Below are 16,203 nucleotides of genomic sequence, written 5' to 3'. Positions count from 1 at the left end.
AGTAAATGGATTGACATTCCATTAATACAGTTATCATGCAAGACACCTTTGCCCACCTGTCACAAAGCACCAAAAATTCTTTATTCTCCCTCCTACATTATTTATTTTCTCCATTTCTACTGTCACCTCTTTCCAGCTGCCACTATCTTTCTGTTAACTGCTGAAATGACCCTTAACTTGTTGATCTGAATTCCTTGTTTTTTTTTTCTTGCTTTCCAATCCAGTATTCAGACTGCAAAGGAAACAGTTTACAGAAACACGAATTCATCCTACTGTTATCACAGGTAAGGTATTTCCACAGTTTCTCTTTTCTACTTAATAAAACTGCAAACTAAGAATAATTTCAGGTTTGTTTTTTTTTTTCTTGATATGATCCCTTCCTACTCTTTTAAGCTCATTCCATAGCAGTCTCTTCCTCTCTTTATATTCATGTTGAACTTTCTTTTTCAGGAGACCTGGGCTCTAGAAAGTTTTTCATCTGTTAGGAAAGTCTTTGCTTGCTTCCAAATGCACCTTACACTGTGTTGTGTTATACCTCCATGTGGTATATTTTCTTGGCATATTTTGACTTTGCTTAGAAGAGAGTAGGAAATTTGCCACGTGTTCAAGATACAACTTGTTTCAGCCCAATCCTAGGAAATGTGCAATTTCCATGTGTATGTAAAGTAGGGAGGAAATACATGGCTAGCCTAAGGTAAATTGGACAAAACAATTACAAAGTAAACTGGCACAAAGAGGGCTGAACACTGATCTCCCCAGTTCTTTGTAGGGGGAGTGTATTTTTCTCTTGAACATATGCTTTCAGAGATGTTAATGATGTGCTTTCCCTTGTTCTTCTTCTCTTCATCCTTCACCTCCTCTGTCTTCTCTTTCTTCTCCATTTCTTCTTATTTTCCATTTGAACTAATTTCTTTAAAAAATTCACGACATTTCTCTTCAATATATGTAGAGGAAATCTGAAATTCATTGAGAAAGAATTTAGGGACATTGAAATAGCTCCCACCACTCACATTGAGGTCTAAATACAAAGAACTTCTCTGATATCAATGGATTTTTAATGTTTTGTATGAAAATTAAAAACTTGATTCTCTCCATGCCCTTTTCCCTTTATCTGTCTTCAATTTCTACAGAAGAGTGAATCTATGAAGATTTCTCTTTAGTCTCTGATATTAGTTTCATTTCACTCACATTTATGTTTGGCTATGCTTATCACTTTACAAATTATTGTTATTAATTAAATTTTATTTCATGTAAAATAATATACAATGATATTTTTATTTCTTTTACTTTAACTTTCCCACCTCCTCTTGCTGTACACTGTAAGATACTCTCTCATTCTACCCATTATGCCAACAATATATTCTTCCAAAGTCTTAATGGAAAAATGTATCATTAAAACACTTTATTACCGTTATGCAAAAAACATTGTAGAACCTTAAGCAACAAACCACTATACATAGTCTTCATACTGAATTAAGCTGCATTTTGACAGGAAAAAATAAAAGAAAAAGAATTTCCTTAAGATAGCGAGAGATGTCATTCCCTTCAGACCTGCTCTACAGTTTTCAGTGGGGAAGGATCTTATTCTCCAGCATGGACTTTGACATTCTTTCTACACCAACTTTTCAGTTGAGATGATAGTACTAGATGTTTGGGGAAGTAAGTTTACTGATGGGAAATACATTTATATCCAAACCTATGCCTCCCCCCAGCCCCGCCTCATTACATTAAAGAAAATCTCACTAAAAGGGGCTTTTTGGCAAAGAGTAAGGAAAATTCTGGTTTTTGATCATCAAACTTGATATATTGATCAATATTTGAAAAGACAGCTTAAATGATTCAAAATTTGCATATGTTTATACAGGATACGTACCTCACCTTTGGCACTCAAAGTGACAGTTAAGGAGATTAGCAAAGAATAAGTGCTTGGAATGCAGTTAAATGCAGCATAAATGGATCCTTTTCTATAACAGTTTTAATGGTTACTTAACCTACATATGACTCCATTTCTCCTACAGAAAAATAGGGATAATATTGATCATTCATAAAACTTTTTAATATGTTACCCCATTAATCTCCTATTGTTTTGTATAACCCTGAGAGAGAAAAGCTCTAGACAAAATACAGAGGCTGTGATGCTGGCACTCAATTTTAGATACAGAAACTGATATACCCAAAGGCTTGAGCTATTGCAATTTAAAGCTGTTACAGGAGTTGCAATTTTTCACAACAAGCTGAAACTAAATAACCTGGACTTTTGCCTCACTAAGTTACTTAAAAATATAATACATTAGTATATAAGGACACACCAAAGCAATCAATATTTTATGAAATTGCTGGACTGTAATATGGATTTTGAACAGTATTAGTGTTAAATGCATTAACTTTAATGAGGAACTTAGAAATGGTCTCTTAATAACCTTATTGGGATATGACTACTTTTAAATGGCTTTTACTTTGTCCTTGGAATTCATATGATGCATGTGACAGTGGCTTGTTTAGTGTTAACAGAGGATTAGATGAAGGAAATTAATTAAAGCTCCCTAGCAACGTTTTCCCCTTGAGCTATTCAGTATGCTAAAGTGGTGTGACAGGGTACAATCCTTTCTCTAAATCTCATTAAATAACTCAATTGAGTTTAAACATACATCATTTTTTTAAAAAATTAGACCATAATTTTTCTCCTTGTCTTTCTAACCTGACCCCTTCGAGCCGCTGCCACCTCTGTGATTTGTAATTACCGTTTAGCTTCTAATAATAGGATGGTCACAAAGTGTGTCCATGTGTTTCAGAGTCCACCAATTCACTTCTTGAGACCTGTCTTCAATTGAGATGACAAATTTAAATAGGTTAGGGACATTTGTTTAACTAATCCCCTGGACAAATAAGTATCTAGAATGATTTCCTATATTAGATAAAATACAAGTCTATATATCTTTTTAAACACTGCTCATGCCGCACTTGAATACTTGGAATAATAATCATTTTTCAATTTTATGTTTCAGAAATAAATAGATCTATTTTGGCTTTAAATTCTCACAAATTGTGATTTTCTCTGTTTTTAAGACATTGTTATAAATGTATTAATTCTTGGCTATTAAAAACAATTACTTATAACACAAAATAAAAATAATATTTACCAGTATTTATTGTTTGTGGATTTTTTGATGATAGCTATTTTGACTGAGGTGAGGTAATATCTCATTGTATCGATAGTTTTGATCTGCATTTCTCTAATAATTAGCAATGTTGAATATCTTTTCATGTGCCTCTTGGCCATCTGTATATCTTCTTTGGAGAAATATCTATTTAGGTCTTCTGTGCATTTTTTGTTTGGGTTGTTTGTTTTGATGATATTAAACCACATGAGCTGTTTGTAAATTTTGCAGACTAATCCCTTGTTGGTCACATCATTTGCAAATATTTTCTCCCATTCTGTGGGTTGTCTTTTCATTTTGTTTATGGTTTCCTTTGCTGTGCAAAAACTTTTGACTTTAATTAGGTCCCATTTCTTTATTTTTGTTTTTATTTCCATTAGTCTGGGAGATGGATCGAAAAAGATATTGTTGCAATTTATGTCAGAGAGTGCTCTGCCTATGTTTTCCTTTAAGAGTTTTATAGTTTATGGTCTCACATTTAGGTCTTTAATCTATTTTGACCTTATTTTTGTGTATGGCATTAAAGAATGTTCTAATTTCATTTTTTTACATGTAGCTGTCCAGTTTTCCTAGCACCATTTATTGAAGACACTGTCTTTCCCCCATTGTATAGTCTTGCCTCCTTTGTTGTAGATTAATTGACCATAGGTGTGTGGGTTTATTTCTGGGCTTTCTATCCTATTCCATTGTCCTATATTTCTATTTTTGTGCCAGTACCATACTATTTTGATGACTATAGATTTGTAGTATAATCTGAAGTCAGGGAACCTGTTCCTCCAGCACCGTTTTTCTTTCTCTAGATTGCTTTGGCTATTCAGGGTCTTTTGTGTCTCCATACAAATTTTAAAATCCACAAACAGTAAATGCTGGAGAGGGTGTGGAGAGAAGGGAACCCTCCTACACTTTTGGTGGGAATGTGAATTGGTACAGCCACTATGGAAAACAGTATGAAGTTTCCTTAAAAAACTAAAAATAGAGCTACCATATGATCCTGCAATCTCACTCCTGGGCATATATCCAGAGAAGAACATGGTCTGAAAGGATATATGCACCCTAATGTTCATTGCAGCACTGTTTGCAATAGCCAAGACATGGAAACAACCTAAATGTCCATCGACAGAGGAATGGATAAAGAAGATGTTGTACATATATACAATGGAATATTACTCAGCCATTAAAAAGAATGAAATCATGCCATTTGCAACAACATGGATGGACCTAGAGATTGTCATACTGAGTGAAGTAAGTCAGACAGAGAAAGAGAAATATCGTATTATATACCTTATATGCGAAATCTAAAAACAAATGAGACAAATGAACTTATTTACAAAATAGAAACAGACTCACAGACTTAGAGAACAAACTTATGGTTACCAGGGGGGAAGGGTGGGGGGAAGGAATGGTTAGGGAGTGTGGGATTGACATGTACACACTGCTGTATTTAAAATGGATAACCAACAAGGACCTACTGTATAGCACAGGGAAATCTGCTCAATATTATGTAACAACCTAAAAGGGAAAAGAATTTGAAAAAGAATAGATACATGTATATGTATAACTGAACCACTTTGCTGTACACCTGAAACTAACACAACATTGTTAATCAACTATACTCCAGGGAATTCCCTCGTGGTCCAGTGGTTAGGGCTCTGCACTTTCACTGACTAGGGCCTGGGTTCGATCCCTTGTCAGGGAACTAAAATCCCACAAGCCACATGGTGTGGCAAAAAAACAAAACAAAACAAAAAAACTATACTCCAATATAAAATGAAAAGTTAAAAAAAATATATTCACAGAGGAAAACTTTATCTTCTTGGAAAAAAGAGAACATTTGACTATAACAAGGACATATGAAAAGTAAACTAGAATATAATATATCTTTTGAGTTGTATTAAATTTGATGTTTTCAGGTAAACAAGTACAAAATCCAGAGTTCCTTATTTTCTAATCTCGGTCAAATAAAAAGCTCAAGCTTTAAAATGTTATGATACCTCCTCTTTTGATGTCAGGGATGAAGATAAAAAGCTATCCCTCTAAAATTAGGGTTAGACTGTGCAGTCTTTCTTCTTTTTCTCATCAAGATATTATTCTTCTACACACAATTTCGATGAGGAAAACCAACCTGGATAAAGGAACATGACTTCTGTTTAAAATAATTATTTAGGAAATCAGAAATAGATCATCAATAACATGGTTAAATTAATAACACTCTGTTCAAAATAGAAATAAAATGTGTTCACACAGATAAATATAACTGTATTTTAAAATATCAATATTATAATTAAACATGTACTCTGTGTGCACACAGGCATATGTGCACTTTCATACACACACACACACACACACACACACACACACACAAGGACTGTTTATCCAAATTGTTAACATACTTTGCTGATTGCATTTTGGTAATAACTGTGAGAAAGCCAGTGTTATTATTCCTCATTAAATTAGACTATATCATCTGAAAGTAAAAAACATAAAGCTGATCACATTGACAAATTTTACCTAATTTAAAACACTGATACACCAATATAAAAAGCCACTGTTTATATGGTTAGCACATTTGTTAATCCATTGTTTTAATCATTATAGGATTGACAGTTTCATTCTTCTGCAAGCCAGACACATTCGATTTTTGAATCAACCCTTCTAATAACTCAGATGTCTAAGATTAAACATTTAAAATAAGCTACAATGCAAATTTGACCAAGTGAAATGCATTTGGTGTGTTTCAGGATCATAACAATTAAGAGATGATAGCTATTGTTCTAAAATAAAATTCTATGAATGTAATATTTAATGAGATTCAGAAATATTATAACACATTCACGTAAAATTTTACTCCATCATTAGTGAGAAGCATAGTAATTCAACTGTCTTAAAGCATGTACATAACATTTTATTGCAGAAAGGATCAGAAACATTTAAATTCTCACTGTGCATAGTAATGAAAGTTGTATTTTACCTAACTAAAAATGTGAACTGCAAAATTGCAAGATTTCCTGTAGGAAAATATAATACCAGTTTCTTTGTGGAGTTTTTGATACATTGGTAAAGAGTATAATTACAATTGCAAACAATTATTTTGCTTGGACATTAAAAATAAAATAGTTTACCTAAATAGCAAATAATAGGAGTTTTGTCTTAATTAAATCACCTAGAAGTTCTGTCCTTGTAGTGTCTTTTTTTTTTTTTTTTTGTGGTACGCGGGCCTCTCACCATTGTGGCCTCTCCCGTTGCGGGTCACAGGCTCCGGACGCGCAGGCTCAGCGGCCACAGCTCACGGGCCTAGCCGGCCTGCGGCATAAGAGATCTTCCCGGACCGGGGCACGAGCTCGTGTCCCCTGCATCGGCAAGCGGACGCTCAACCACTGCGCCACCAGGGAAGCCCTCCTTGTAGTGTCTTTTAAATAGAATGAATCTCAAAATAATTCCAATGAATAAAGATAATGTCTTATGACATTCAAGTGCACCATTTATAGTGAAATTCAGGTAATATGTTGGCAGCTGGTAGGAAGCTCCAAACACAGAAGTATTTCCACAGGGTTTGTTTAGATTTAGGTGGATTTCCAACAGTTACTGTGATTTTAATTCATCAGTCCTCTACAGTGGGATTTCTGAATATATAATCTGTACAGCACTTTCATCAGAATCAGCAGGAGTGCTTATTTCAAATGTGAATTCCTAGGTCCCATCAGAGACCAAATGAATCAAAATCTAGGTGGCAGAGCATGCATTTGCATTTTAATGATTTGTCCAAGTGATCCTCATGCACATTAAGTTTGAGAACGCATGTGCACCCTTAAATCCAAGTAAAGAATGTATGAAATATATATCAAGTAGTTCACAGAGTTGTTAGGTGAGCAAATGCTGTAAAATAAAACAAATAGTTTATATAATCTGACAATTATAACCTATTTCACAAACTTTAAGCACAAATGAGGAAGATTAAAAGGCTCAGAGTGTGCCAAGGTCACAGACCTCTTAGCCTTGGTGATTTTCAAGCTTGCCTGAAGAGTCCCCAGGAGGACTACAGGTACACTATAGATAACAATGTCACAATACAATCTACTGAATGAGAATCTCTTGGGGCAGAGGTCTGATAATCATTACGTTTAGCTATCTAGTCTGGTGACATTTATCATTAAGGAAGTTTGGAATATACTTCCTTGAGCATTCCCAGGCTGACACTACAAAACACTCATAATAATCTGAATCGCTAGTGTGGCATTATAGCCTTAGTTAGCCCAATCACTTTAATTTATGTCTCTAATATCTATTAACACCCTATATGCCATTACTTTTTACTTCAAAGGATTGGCTTAATACCGACATCTTATTACTGTTTTTACCTAGGATAGTTTTTAATGAATAATCATTAATGTACTCAATATTTGTACAATCTAATCTGTGAGCTGTCTGATATAATTTTCCTACATGAATTTTCAAAAGTTTCATTGCATATACAAATGCATTAATAGCATTTGTATTGACAATAGGGGAAATTGTCATATCTTATAATTTGACGAGGTGTGGTCAGTAGTGATTTTTTCTCTAAATATTCACTTCCATATATTTTTCTATATATTTTCTATAAATTCAATATCTTGAAATATGTGTATATATTATGGCATGAGACAAACAAGCTTAGAAATGATTACTCTTATCAACACTCACATAAGTATATTGATTCAAGGCTTATAATTTAAAAAACGTCATAATGAATACAAGTGAAAACAGAAAAAGTAAAATCAGTCATCTCTCAGTTAAGAAAACATTTATACAACTGTTTAAAAATAACTGTAAAATTCAGTTGTATATATTCATTACTATACAGTAAAACCAAAAACTCAGTTCCTTAAAAGAATCTCCTTCAAGAATAATCTGTAGTTTAGAGTGGCTTAAATGACCAGCTTCCTTGCCTGTTCTTTGCCAGTGTTTTCTGTGCTGGGAAGCAGAGAATGCAAAGGGCAGCACCGTATTCTGGCCCTGCAAGAGAAACAGAATGGTAAGATTTGGGAGATACAAGCTGCACTAATTATGTCACAGAGACTAGAACAGCAGTGATTTTTCCCCCTTTATTATTATTTTATATCAGTAGAATCTATTTAATATACAAAATAATTCTATTATTTCTAAGACCTTCCACAAAAGGGCATTACAATCCTTTTAGTTTATTGCAAACATATATATTTTTTAAAGTGGATTCACTTTATTTATTTTTTGGCTGCGCTGCAGGATTTGTCAGAAGACAAACAGTAAGTTGTGAGCTCCATTTTGCCCAACTACTTTTTTCTTCACACCCTGGAGAATCTGGTGTCTGGAACTGTAGAGACGTCATCATGTTACCACCCCTTCTCCCCTCAGGTTGAATCCACTGTGACAGAACACTCATGTCCTTAAGAGGCAAGGCCTAGCAAATAGCCTCTCACAAATCCACTGAACATCACAATGTCCTGTTTGATAAATTCTGTTGCTGCTTCAATTATATTGCTGATTTCAGGTGCTGCTTTATTTGCTCATTTCTGAATCAGGTCTTCCTGCTTTCTTTATATCTTTTTTCAACTCTGTCCCAGTTGATTTGCACATAGTTACTTTGACTGGTAAATCTGAAGAAGATGGCCAGCAGCCTACTGTTGCTGTAAGTTTTCCAACTTTCTGGAACAAAAATCCTGCACAATGGCCAGTGCAATCTGGATGGCTACTGAGTATTGTTCTACCGGAAGTGCCAAACTATGGCCAAACATAGATTCTACCAGCGGTGTCTTCATGTATACTGAGTTAGGTCCAATATGAATCATCATCACTTTCATATTCAGGTGAGAGAGATCCCATCTAGACTGGCCTGGCCTTGGAATCCAGAACCAAGTGAAAAGGACTCAGCTGTCAAAGGGGGGCAAAGAGGGCCTGGGGTTGGAAGAAATGGTCATAGACATAGAAGTAAGCACTTCATGAAAACTAAGCAAATGGTATTTCTAGGTAAATCAGCCTTTCTGTGCTGGACTAATTAAAAGAACTTCACAGCTCTCTATCCCCAAGCTTTCTCACCCTCTGGAATTGAGGGCTTTTACTGTTTCCCCCATTATTTTTTTAATTAAGTAATGAATAGTATTTTGTTATTATTTTTGGCTGCATGGCATGGCATACATGATATTTTCTCCCTGACCAAGGATTGAACCTGTGCTCCCTGAAGTAGAAGCATGGAGTCTTCACCACTGGACCCCCAAGTAAGTCCCTGAAGAGTATTTTATAGATAAGAAAACTTTAGCCTCAGCAGGATTAATTTGAGGGCAGTTCCAATAGCTAGTTTCCCAGAGATGCACTTGAAGTGGTCCTTACAGTTTTTGCAAACTAGAATACCTGATAGTGTTTATCAGTGCAACACGTCAGGTGCGGTGTAAAGGTATGGGTACTGAAAAAGTAATATTGACCCTAACTATGCATTCACGCACAGGCATTTACAGATTTTTACCCAGTCTTTGATATTAAAAGATAGGTTCTCTGAGTCTGATCAATGTCAGCCTCTTGAGATGCACTAAAGTGAAATTCAGAAAAAGTTGAATAACTTAAACTACTCTGGAGTTACAGACAACTGAAGTAGAAAGCCTCTTAAGCAATGTGAGAGAAGAAAAAAAGGGGCAAAAATCTACCTACTAGCTTGGGTTGTAGAACTCATGTTTTTAGGAGTTGGGAGAAAAGAAACTTTGGAGCAGGTGTTTCATGTGACAGATCATTAGATCTGTTATCTAGGTCTGTATTAGATCTGTATAGTATCTATTGAGATACTACAGATGAGGAAAGATGTTAAGTGTATTTGCTTTGTATCATCGATGGAGATGTTTTGCTGCCTCTGAAAGCTTGCTGTCAAGATTTAATTTAATATTTAATTAATTTCCTCTCTGCCGATCTGTGATTTCCCTTAATGCCATTTCCTTAATGCCATTTCCCTTAATGCCATTTCCTTTTCTAGAGAGATCACAGATTACTGTAAATTATTTGTGTTCAGTGAGGATGGGCATAACGGTAGTAATAATGAGAACAAGAATAGTGACTGGACATTTATACATAAAATGAATTCTGTTAGAAACACCTATAAATATTGTACCAGCGTTATTATTTGGCTTAATAAGATCAATAGGCATAATAAGATCTAAGTTGTTTATTATAAATAAAATGAATAAAAATTCACTAGTCAACAATAGATATTAGTATTTTTCTTTTTTAAAAATCTCTTCTTTGCTAACCCTAAATGCTTTATTTCTTAGGGGTCTAATATTGACTTCACTAGTCTTAGTGGAGTTACCAGCTTGTGGCTGAATCACGCTCACTCTAGTATTCAGACATGGTTTGACACATCTAAATTAGGGTGAGGAAGATTATTCCAGAATATCGAGGCTCTCTTTTGTCAGGAATTGGGGGATGGGGACTTATTCTGAATAAAGAGGAAGTGAAGACTGGAAAGGTTGCTTGGTCAACAGAGAGAAAAGATATTCTCAAGCTCAGACTGCATCAACATATGAATACTTGGCACTAAGTAAATGGTTATAAAAAAACACATCTAATTCCCAGTCTGTAATCTACCAGTGACATTAAAAAATAAGATACCACCACTGGTGATGATGTAAGTGTTGTTTTCGAGAAGGGCTGCTAGTACAGCTTATGATAGCATCTTAATAAACAAAATATTAGTTTTGAGTTGTAATGAGGATTAAAACTTAGATTGAGAATCAAGCTTCTCTGCATATATGTATGTATAAGGAAAATCTATTTTTCCTTAAAACACCTGCATTGTATCACTTTAGAGGTAAAGGATGGTTTTCTCCCTTCTTAAATCTCCTCTTGATAAATATATTTTCATTGGAAGATGTTTTAAGTAGTCCCTCATCTAAGTGGAAAGATTACAGGTACCATAACAGGGAATCTTCAAGAATATAAGGAAAATATTTTACTCAGAATCAGTTCTTACATGAGATGATATCAAGTCACTAGTTAATTTCTAGAAAGAATAAATGCCATGGGCATAGAAAAATAGGAACTGATGAATAAGAAAGGCAATCTTCATCAAGGTTTGTTTCTTGGAATATGTATAGCTAGAGCCTGTATGACACTTTTCGTTTTATTTTAATTGCTAATACAATTTTTCTATATTTTAAAAATTGATATTGTTCATATTAAGAACATTTATTTGAAATGTCTTACAAAGCATTCTAACACATCCTGAAACAGTGTAGTTTTTCTTTAGCTGCTGTACTACCTCTCTACCCTCCCTCAATAAAACACACAAAACACCTTACTACAACCTTAATACTTTAAAAAATTTTTTTAAAAACTCCAAAATTACAGCTCAAATAATTATTTAACCAATAAAAATAACATTATTTTATGAGACTCATTTTAGGGAGTATTAGTTGTTATCTTGTAATTCTACATTTTTTCTCATTCTTCCCTTCCATTTTATTTCCGCTCCTCTTTTAGCATACCTTCATACGTCTGTCATCATTTTGCTCACGAGAAAAAAAGGTGGCATTTTTAAATATCAAGTAATATGTGTTATAGCTTTGCTAAACATTTCACCACCAGTTTGTTGCAAGAGATTCATAAATCAGATTTTCATTAAAAAAGAGAAAGAATCAACACCATATGTTGTGCTAAATCCTATGCAGCTGCTGCTACAGCAGCTTAATAATGTGTGAACTAGAAGGCATTCAGTACTCTGTGTGATATACAGGACTGTAACTTCTTTCAAATGTTGTGATTTTTTTTTAATATTAAGATTAAAATCTAAGAAAACATGGTAAAATGGAATAACTTAGAAGTGTTAACATTTATTTTATAGAAAAGAGAGTTGCTAAATGGCTATCTATAACTGAAATTAAAATACCCAAGTACTCTTGAAATTGAAATAGAAAAGCAGGCTCAAACAAGAATGTTGTATATTAATGCAGCTCCTCTTGTAATCTGAACTTCATTGCAATGTACTTTTGCCTAAATATCCATCTAGTTGGCATTTTTATTACAATTCTGCAAATGGAAAGAGAGCAAATGAACCATTTACTGCCTTTATTTTCTAAGTATAATCATGTTTCTGTTTTCCATTCAATGATAGTCAACTCTTTTCCACTCCAACATAAAACATTCTTGAGTGTTAAAGATCAGTTATGGTAAGAGGTTGATATTGTACCCCATGCTCATTTATATGACAATGTGCAGAATGTCACAATCAGTTATTTATAAACTTTAGTTGAGAGGTCAGGAAATAATACCCTAATGTAAAACTGTGCATATTTTAAATAATATTTACGGACCAACCACATATGAGATATAAACACTACCCTACATATACATCTTAAATTTATTAGATTTGAAGTAACAACACTGAAGGAGGAAAATCATTTTTAAAAGCACCATAAAGCAAGACAGTAATTTTCTTCTTAAGTGTGCTTTTTTTAGATTTGTTTTTTATTGAGGTAATGTCAGTTTATGACATTATGTAAGTCCCATGTGTACAACATGATATTATCTACTTCTGCATACTTTTCAACATGTTCACCACCAAAAATGTAGTTTCTGTCCATCACCATACAGCTGATCCCATTAAATGTGCATCTGCACATGGAAATTACATGCTTCTCTTTCATTGAAAAGAAACACCTCATGATAATGATGATTAATTTTCCTATGTTAATATTAATTTGCATTATTTCTGCATGTATCATGATAGAACAGAATGAGTTCATGAATTAGTGTGAAAAAATGTTTCCTTGCTATAGAAATAAGACAGGTGGCTATTTTCCATCTAGTATAAGGACATTATAAGAGCAATCTATAGACCAATATTCTTAATGAATATAGACAAAGAATGTTCAAAACATACTCGGAGAAAATGAATCCAACAATATATAAAAATAAGTATATACGGCTAAATGGGCTTCATCCAGAGAATGCATTGGCAGTTTTATACGTAAAAACTATCGATATAATATACTCTATTAATAGATTAAATGACACACAGCACATGATCATCTCTGATACTGATATAGTAGGATATTCACAGTATATTCACTATTTAATGCCTACTAGGATGACTAAAGTCAAAAGGACAGATCATAAAACTAGCTGGCCAGGATGTTGAGATGTTGGTGGTAGGAATGTAAAATGATATAGACTCCATGGGAAATAGTTCAGCTCTTTCTAAAAATGTTAAAAATAGAGTTACCATATAATCCAGAAATTCCCCTCCTCGGTATTTTCATATGTATATACCTATGAATAATAAAAACATATGTCTACCATAACTTCTTTTCACTTTTTCACAGCAGCATGGTTTATTAATAGCCAAAAAGTAGAAATAATCTGAATGTCCATCAACTGATAAATGAGCAAATAAAATGTGTTATATCCATACAATGAAATATTATTCATTGTAAGAATTAAGTAATGATACATGCTACAATATAGAAAAACCTTGTAAATTTTATTCCAGATATAAAAAGACATCCACAAATATGACATATTGTATGAGTCCATTTATACAGCATAATTAAATTAGTAATTCACAAAAAGGGGCATATTAAAACATTCAAGTGTACAGAAACTAAACAATTCACTTACAAATAACACTTGGGACAAAAAAATACTCAGGAAAATAGAAAATATTTTAATGAGTAAATATGGAAGCACAGTAGACCAAAATTTGTTCAATATAGCTAAAACAGTCTTGAGATATGTGTCTTTAAGTATTTATATTAGGAAAAAAAAGAATTATGAATACAATGAATACAATGACTTAAGATGCTGGAAAAAGAAAATCAAATTAAACCCAAAGAAAGTAGAAGAGAGAAAATTAGAAAGGTAAGAGTTGAAATTAATAAAATAAGATAATTGTACCTATAATAATTAACAATAATAATTAGATTAAAATTTTAAAGAGAAAATGCAATAAAATAAAAATCTATGAACTCAAAATAAATTTCATTAATTGATTTCTATGATAGACTATTGATGGAATTCTCATCTTCATCTGTGTTCTTCCATCTCTGATGTTTCACCTTCTTTTAAAAGCTTACATAATTAGGTCAGCCACACAAGAATAATCTCCCTTCTGCATAACACACAGTTAGCTTATTAGTAAACTAATCACAGAAGTGATATCCCATTATATTCCAGACTACACCCACAGTCAAGAGGAGATTATATAAGTCATTTACACTACAGTGCAGGGATCTTAGGGGAATATCTTAGAATCTTCTCTATCACATGATTAGAATATACAGACATGAGGGAATTCCCTGGTGGTCCAGTGGTTAGGACTCTGGGCTTCCACTGCAGGGGGCCTGGGTTCAATCCCTGGTCAGGGAACTAAAATCCTGACAGCCGCATGGCACAGCCGAAAAAACAACAACAACAACAAAAAAAAACAGGTATGAATCACCATGATTAGTTGTGTACTTATTTTGTGTGCTATTTCCATAGTTTACATTAATCATTAAAAAAATGATTTTTAAGTATTCTTGAAGCATTAAAATGAGCTACTGGGCTTCCCTGGTGGCGGAGTGGTTGAGAGTCCACCTGCTGATGCAGGGGACGCGGGTTTGGCCCTGGTCCAGGAAGATCCCACATGTCACGGAGCGGCTGGGCCCATGAGCCATGGCCGCTGAGCCTGCGCGTCCGGAGCCTGTGCTCCGCAACGGGAGAGGCCCCAGCAGTGAGAGGCCCGTGTACTGGAAAAAAAAAATGAGCTACTGTTTTAGGGGGTACACTAATTTTGTTAAACATTTTAGTCTAGAAGCCTCCATCTTTGCTTCTAGTAGCAACTCCCAAAGGAAATCACTATCCTGATTTCTGACAATATAGATTATTTCTCTCAGGCAATTTTGAAAATCAGTTCTGGAATTAGTCTTTCCAGTTTTTATCTTTACATCTTTCCTTCTTTTCCATTGCTTCAAAATTGACATCTCATCCTCCTCCCACAAACAATAACAACAACAACAAAATATATATATTTCCTTAGAGAAACCGAATGATTCTTAGAATTAGGAGGGGAGCAATGTTATTTACCAGCAGAGTGTTACAACGATCTGCCCCAGCGCCATTCCTTACCCCAGCATGCATTTCATTAAGAGTTTGCTATGTCAAATAAGTACAAAAATATTGAGAGTGCAGATAGCATGTGGAAGGTCATCGTTGTTGCTTGTTTATTTTTCTGCACTTGTTGCCTTTTCTACTGATATAGAGAAACTGACAGAAAAATCTAGTCTCTAACACCATTTACATGTTTACAAATTTGATGATAAGCTTAATTTTATAATAAATATTATTTTTTCTTGAGTTTCCATCTACATGCCATTCAACAGCATTTGGCCTTTACTTCATATTTTCAGAGGAGTCATTATTACTAAATTTTGTGGGTTTTAATATGTTCCTTTGACATCCATAAATCTAGCTTCAATAATAAACATTAGAAAGAGGCAGATGGAAAAAACAAGAGAATAAATTTAAAAAATTGAAAAAGAGCAAAAAGTTGTGAAATAGGGAAAATAAGAAAGAAGAAAAGTCTATACTGCCTGAAAAAAATCAGTTGTATTTGAGTGTTATTAATGTCATAGTAGATATTTTATGTATTTATTAATTTAATTCATGACTAAAATTAATAATTTTTTATCTTCTCAAATATCCTGGTGTTCCACTGGGCTTATCAAAACCCAGTATTTATTTTACTATTCCTAAATCCAGGCATTACAAATTACAAGTTAATTCTGTTAAAAATGTGTCCTTATATCTTGTTAATGGTTATTTAGGAGGCTCTACAACATGAAATTTTATGTTACTACTAAAATAGATTTCTACTATGTGAAGATACCCAAATTTAGTACAGTGCACAAAGTTTTATGAGATATTTCCTGTTATGTTCTGCCAATATATACAGTTTATGATTTTTAATTTATTTTTCATGATATTTATGATTTTTTATTCATTTAAAACATTTTTCCTTTTCAATTTGATTAGTTTTACAGCTATTCACTGGTCTCTTCTCAATCTTTCT

The 16,203-nt window shown here is 33.7% G+C and overlaps 1 pseudogene; it reads right to left on the bottom strand.

Annotated features, from left to right (window-relative positions):
• Positions 1-8,501: 8,501 nt before the first annotated feature.
• LOC149743924 (FUN14 domain-containing protein 1 pseudogene) lies at positions 8,502-11,486 on the bottom strand (annotated as a pseudogene).
• Positions 11,487-16,203: the final 4,717 nt, after the last annotated feature.

The sequence above is a fragment of the Delphinapterus leucas genome, unplaced genomic scaffold, assembly GCF_059928025.1.
Source record: "Delphinapterus leucas isolate spDelLeu-1000000601 "Yukka" unplaced genomic scaffold, BTC_Dleu_Yukka2 spDelLeu_asBTCV2_sq52, whole genome shotgun sequence".
Taxonomy (NCBI): domain Eukaryota; kingdom Metazoa; phylum Chordata; class Mammalia; order Artiodactyla; family Monodontidae; genus Delphinapterus; species Delphinapterus leucas.
The sequence above is the reverse complement of the archived record's forward strand: the minus strand, read 5'-3'. Positions and strand labels throughout refer to the sequence as shown.